General features: G+C 44.5%; 1 pseudogene; it reads right to left on the bottom strand.

Annotated features, from left to right (window-relative positions):
* Nucleotides 1–2,747: 2,747 nt before the first annotated feature.
* LOC142046268 (uncharacterized) lies at nt 2,748–6,289 on the bottom strand (annotated as a pseudogene).
* Between the last annotated feature and the right edge of the window lie 343 nt (nt 6,290–6,632).

Genomic DNA, 6,632 nt, shown 5'->3' with positions numbered 1-6,632 from the left:
GTCCCTCAACTCCCAGGAGGATGCCTTAAATACCAGGTCACAGACTTGCTCTCCTTCCCTCACTTTCCCTTTCTCTCTGGCCCATACAGCTGTGGAAAACTAGTCACTGGATTATTCATGGCTTGCTAAACATAAATAGGTGCCTCCCTGCAACCCAGATTTAGCCTCTATCTCTGAGAAAGGGACTTGGTACATATCCTTTTCATCAGCATCTCCCATTGGCTTGCTTAGGTGGCTCCCTGCCTAGTGTGCTGGCTTCTGTGGAATGCAGTATCAGGTGCCTATCTCTCTCCATTCATTGTATAGAGTGCATAACTCAGTCTTTGTGGATTGCAGAGTTGTTCCTGTGATTGTTAGGTGCCAAAACATTGAGAGGTGCTCTGCCCAAGTACTTTTGTGAACCTGGGCCTTTGTTCTTAGAACCAAATTTTTCAGAAGTATTCTCTCATTGGGAAAGTGCAGAACTGCTCAGTCACAGATTCTGTTCACTAAATCTCACATTTACACTATGAAATGAACATTTGTGGGTGAAAATTGGGTACCTGTATCCAACTGCCTTATTTACACGGGCAAACGAGTACACATGCAAAAGGCATTGTGGCCTCTGATATAATTCCATTAACTCCAGTGGAATCAATAGTATTTTTTCATACATCAGTGCATGTGGAAGTAGAATTGGCACCTGCGTGTGCAAACATAGAGAGCAATTTGAGGTTGGTTAAATATCTGTCCATAGCTTCCTAACATTGCTTGGTTTGAAATCTCTTATCCTTATTCTGATGCTGTCAAAGTGCCCCATATAATACAGTCAATCACTCATTTCTTTCTTCAAAGGTCTTACATACCATTTCCTTGTTCATTTTTTTCCATTGAGATCAATATCATAGCTTACCCACCCATGTATATGTACTGTCATATACATAACTCAAGACAGTATTAGGTGTCCCATGTTTTGCAGTGCTCATCCTCCAACAGTCACCCTACAAGATAGACCCAGAATGCCACCCCTTCTACTTAAAATCATTCTTAAGTATTCATGGATGTTTCTTAATATTTGAGTGTGATTTATATAAAGGAACTTACCTTTTTGTTACTTAGTCAAGGTCCAAACTCCAGAGAGGAAAATAAAAAAAAAATAACAATAATAAGTTTTTTTTAAAAAAAAGATTTCAAGATCTGTTCAAAAACAGCAGGTGATCTGACTTTGGCCTGCGATCCACCTATTGACTACCCCTGCTGTATACAATTTATAGTGGATCTGAAGACCAATCCAAATGATTGGAGAATTGATTTTTAAATTAGAGCTAGTTAGCTTTGAAAAATGTATAGCTATTGAAAAGGGGAAAAAACAAGCACAGAACTGTATTTTTATCACCATCTGAGATCCTTTATCATTTTATTTTTACTTGTAAGGCTGAATTAGATGCACTTCCCCAATCAGCCCAGTGTAGTTAAAAATCACTCAACTTTTTCTTTAGCTTGAGGTTAGAAAGGGAGGAGACAGTCTCCTTGTGAACTAACATGCGGAGGAGTAGCAGGAGGTATTCAAAGAGGAAACCATTACATTAACACAAGCCAATTAAAATTCACTCAACAATATGAACAAATGGCAGAAAATGTGTGATGCAGCTGTTCATATAATTAAAGTTTTTGTCAGACCATCTTATCATGCTAAGTACTCTGTCTTTTGACTTTTAAAAAATATGTATCTGAGAAAAACCCCACAATTAGGGAAGGTAGAATTGCTCAGTTAAACCAGCTTTGATCCAAAATTTGAATCAAAGTTTTGTGATAATTCCTACATTTTATTAAAATTATTTTTAATGTATATATGATTCTGTATTTCCTCATCCTGAAAATAAGATAGGCTATACTTTGGTCTGACCAGCAGCAGAAAGTAGCAAAGATCTTACATGATTTGTAGTCTAGTTTTACAGATGTCCTGGAGAAAGGGTCAATGGCCCTGGGTGGATGGGGAAAAAAGAGATTATGACTAGACTTGGAAAAGAACATTTTGGGATTAATACCTCCAGTTTGTAACAGACAAGAGATGAAAGACTAGTCAGAAAACATTTTTCTTGAAAATTATTAGAAAGAGCATGTTTTAAAAGAATTACATAAGGGTAAGGGGGCTTATCTAAATTTATATAAACTTTATTCAGATTAAACTCCATTCTGTCCTAATATGCTCTTTATAGTCTATAGGTATGTCTACAAAATTAGGTCAAATTTATAGAAGTTGTTTTTTCAGAAATCATTTTTATACAGTCGATTGTGTGTGTCCACAAAAATGATTTCTGTAGTCTCCGCCACCCATTGGAATTCTGGGTTGAGATCCAAATGCCTGATGGGGCAAAAACAGTGTTGTGGGTGATTCTGGGTACATGTCGTCAGGCCCCCCCTCCCTCTCTCCCTTCATGAAAGCAACAGCAGACAATCGTTTTCTGCCTTTTTTTCTGGGTTACCTGTGCAGACGCCATACCACGGCAAGCATGGAGCCCACACAGCTGACTGTCACCATAAGTCTCCTGGGTGCTGGCAGACGTGGGACTGCATTGCTACACAGCAGCAGCTCATTGCCTTTTGGCAGCAGATGGTGCGTTACGACTGGTAGCCATTGTTGTCGTACTCCTGGGTGCTCTTTTAACCAAACTCGGTGAGATCAGTCAGGGGTGCCTGGGCAGACATGAGAGTGACTCAGTCAGGTCATTCCCATCTTCTGCCAAGCACCCAGGAGATGACGATGGCTAGCAGTCGAACTGCACAGTCTGCTGCCAGCCTAAGATGTAAAAGATAGATGGAGTGGATCAAAACATGGAATAGACCCAATTTGTTTTGTATTCATTTGCTTCCTCCCTCCGTGAAATCAACGGCCTGCTAAACCTAGGGTTTTGAGTTCAATCCTTGAGGCCATTCTGTGTGACAGTTGTTTGTATTTCTCCTCTTATGCAAAGCCATCCCCTTTGTGGATTTTAATTCCCTGTAAGCCATGTCATCAGTCACCTCTCCCTCCATCAGAGCAGACAATCGTTTCGCTCCTTTTTTCAGCCCAGACGCCATAGTACTAAGATCATGGAGCCTGCTCAGATCAATGTGGCAATTATGAGCACTGTAAATACCATGCGCGTTATCCTGGAGTATATGCAGAACCAGAACCTGCCAAAGCAAAACCAGGCGAGGAGGCGACATCAGCACGGTGACGAGAGTGATGAAGACATAGACATGGACACAGACTTCTCACAAAGTACGGTCCCCAGCCTGGTGTTAATGGGCCAGGTTCATGCTGTGGAACGCTGATTCTGGGCCCGGGAAACAAGCACAGACTGGTGGGATCGCATAGTGTTGCAAGTCTGTGACGCTTCCCAGTGGCTGCGAAACTTTTGCATGCATAAAGGCACTTTCATGGAACTTTGTGACTTGCTTTCCCCTGCCCTGAAGCACCAGAATACCAAGATGAGAGCAGCCCTCACAGTTGAGAAGCGAGTGGCGATAGCCCTGTGGAAGCTTGCAATGCCAGACAGCTACCAGTCAGTCGGGCATCAATTTGGAGTGGGCAAATCTACTGTGGGGGCTGCTGTGATCCAAGTAGCCAACGCAATCAAAGAGCTGCTGATATCAAGGGTAGTGACTCTGGGAAATGTGCAGGTCATAGGATGGCTTTGCTGCAATGGGATTCCCTAACTGTGTGGGGCGATAGACAGAACCCATATCCCTATCTTGGCACCGGAGCACCAAGCCAGCGAGTACATAAACCGAAAGGGGTACTTTTCAATGGTGCTGCAAGCACTGGTGGATCACAAGGGATGTTTCACCAACATCAACGTGGGATGGCCGGGAAAGGTACATGACTCGCATCTTCAGGAACTCTGGTCTGTTTCAAAAGCTGCAGGAAGGGACTTTCTTCCCAGACCAGAAAATAACCATTGGGGATGTTGAAATGCCTATAGTTATCCTTGGGGACCCAGCCTACCCTTAATGCCATGGCTCATGAAGCCATACACAGGCAGCCTGGACAGTAGTCAGGAGCTGTTCAACTATAGGCTGAGCAAGTGCAGAATGGTGGTAGAAAGTGCATTTGGACATTTAAAAGCATGCTGGCACAGTTTACTGTGTCGGCTAGACCTCAGCGAAACCAATATTCCCATTTGTTAATATTGCTTGCTGTGTGCTCCACAATATCTGTGAGAGTAAGCGGGAGACATTTATGGTGGGGTCGGAGGTTGAGGCAAATCACCTGGCTGCTGATTACGCACAGCCAGACACCAGGGTGATTAGAAGAATACAGGAGGGCGTAGTGTGCATGAGATAAGCTTTGAAAACCAGTTTCATGACTGGCCAGGCTGTGGTGTGAAAGTTCTGTTTGTTTCTTCTTGATGAACCCCCCACCCCAGGTTCACTCCACTTCCCTGTAAGCCAACCGCCCTCCCCTCCCCACTTTGATCACCACTTGCAGAGACAGTAAAGTCATGGTTGCTTCACGTTCATGCATTCTTTATTAATTCATCACACAAATAGGAGGATAACTACCAAGGTAGCCTGAGAGGGGTGGGGGAGGAGGGAAGCACCAGGTGGGGTGGGGGAGGAGGGAAGGACAAGGCCACACTGCACTTTAAAACTTATTGAATGCCATCCTTCTGTTGCTTGGGCAATCCTCTGGGGTGGAGTGGCTGGGTGGCCAGAGGCTACCTGGGTGAGGTAGGCTATGGAACTTGGGGAGGAGGGCTGTTGGTTACACAAGGGCTGTAGTGGCAGTCTGTGCTCCTGTTGCCTTTCCTCAACCATATGCTGGAGCATATAAGTTTGATCTTCCAGCAGCCTAAGCATCGACTCCTGCCTTCTGTCAGCAAGCTGACGCCACCTATCATCTTCAGCCCGCCACTTACTCTCTTCAGCCCGCCACCTTTCCTCACGTTCATATTGTGCTTTCCTGCACTCTGACATTGTCTACCTCCACGCATTCTGCTGTGCTCTGTCAGTGTGGGAGAACAGCAGGAGCTCAGAGAACATTTCATCCCGAGTGCATTTTTTTCGCCTTCTAATCTTCACTAGCCTCTGTGAAGGAAAAACATTTGCAGCTGGTGGAGGAAAAGGGAGAGTGGTAGTTAAAAACACACATTTTAGAGAACAATGGGTACACTTTTTAACGTTAAACCTTGCTGTTCACATTACACAGCACAAGTGCTTTTGTTACAAGGTTGCATTTTGCCTCTTGTATTGAGGGCCTGCCGGTTTGGTGTGAGATCACTCATACTTCACCTATCCCCCCACTACGTGGCTAACAGCAGGGAACATTTCTGTTCAGCCACAACCAAACAGCCGAGCAGGAATGGGCACCTCCAAATGTCCCCTTAATAAAAGCACCTTATTTCAACCAGGTGACCATGAATGATATCACTCTCTTGAGGATAACACAGCGAGATAAAGAACGGATGTTGTTTGAGTGCCTTTAAACACCGGGACCATACGCTGCCATGCTTTGTTATACAATGATTCCTGACTATGTGCTACTGGCCTGGCATAATAAATAAGGCCACTCTCCCCAGAAACCTTTTGCAAAGTCTTTGGGAGTACATCCAGGAGAGCTTTATGGAGATGTCCCTGGAGGATTTCTGCTCCATCCCCACACATGTTAACAGACTTTTCCAGTAGCAGTACTAGCCAAGAATGCCAGGGCAAATTAATCATTAAACACACTTGCTTTTAAACCATGTGTAATATTTACAAAGGTACACTCACCAGAGGTCCCGTCTTAACAATCAGGGTCTGAGAGTATGCCTTGGGTGGATTTGGGGGTTACTGCCTCCAGGTCCAGGGTGAGAAACATATCTTGGCTGTTGGGGAAACCAGTTTCTCCACTTCCTTGCTGTGAGCTATCTTCAATCTCTTCATCATCATCTTCCTCATCCCCAAAACCTGCTTCCATGTTGTGTGATTCTCCACTGACAGAGTCAAAGCACAGAGTTGGGGTAGTGGTGGCTGCACCCCTTAGCATGGCATGCAGCTCATCATAGAAGCGGCATGTTTGGGGTTCTGATCTGGAGTGGCCATTTGCCTCTCTGTTTTTTTGGTAGGCTTGCCTGAGCTCCTTAATTTTCATGTGGCACTGCTTTGCATCCCTGTTATGGCTTCTGTCCTTCATGCTCTTTGAGACTTTTTCTAAAGTTTTGATATTTTGTTTACTGGAATGGAGTTCAGCTAGCACGGATTCATCTCCCCATATGGCGAGCAGATCCTATACTTCCCATTCAATCCATGCTGGAGCTCTTTTGCGATCCTGAGACTCCATCATGGTCACCTCTGCTGCACCTTGCTGCGCTGGCCAAACAGGAAATGAGATTCAAAAGTTCGCGGGCCTTTTCTTGTCTACCTGGCCAGTGCATCTGAGTTGAGTGCTGTCCAGATTGATCATAATGGAGCACTCTGGGATAGCTCCCGGAGCTCGAATACCCCAAATTCAACCCAGCAAGGCTGATCTCAGTGCTAATCCCCTCATCAGAGGTAGAGTAAAGAAATCGATTTAAAGAGCCCTTTAAGTCAGAAAAAAGGGCTTCATCCTGTGGACAGGTTCAAGCTTAAATTGAGGTAACGCTGCTAAATTCAACCTAAAATTGTAGTGTAGACCAGGCCTATGA

The sequence above is a fragment of the Chelonoidis abingdonii genome, chromosome 2 (assembly GCF_003597395.2).
Source record: "Chelonoidis abingdonii isolate Lonesome George chromosome 2, CheloAbing_2.0, whole genome shotgun sequence".
Classification (NCBI taxonomy): Eukaryota; Metazoa; Chordata; order Testudines; family Testudinidae; genus Chelonoidis; species Chelonoidis abingdonii.
This window is presented reverse-complemented; position numbering and strand designations above follow the sequence as displayed.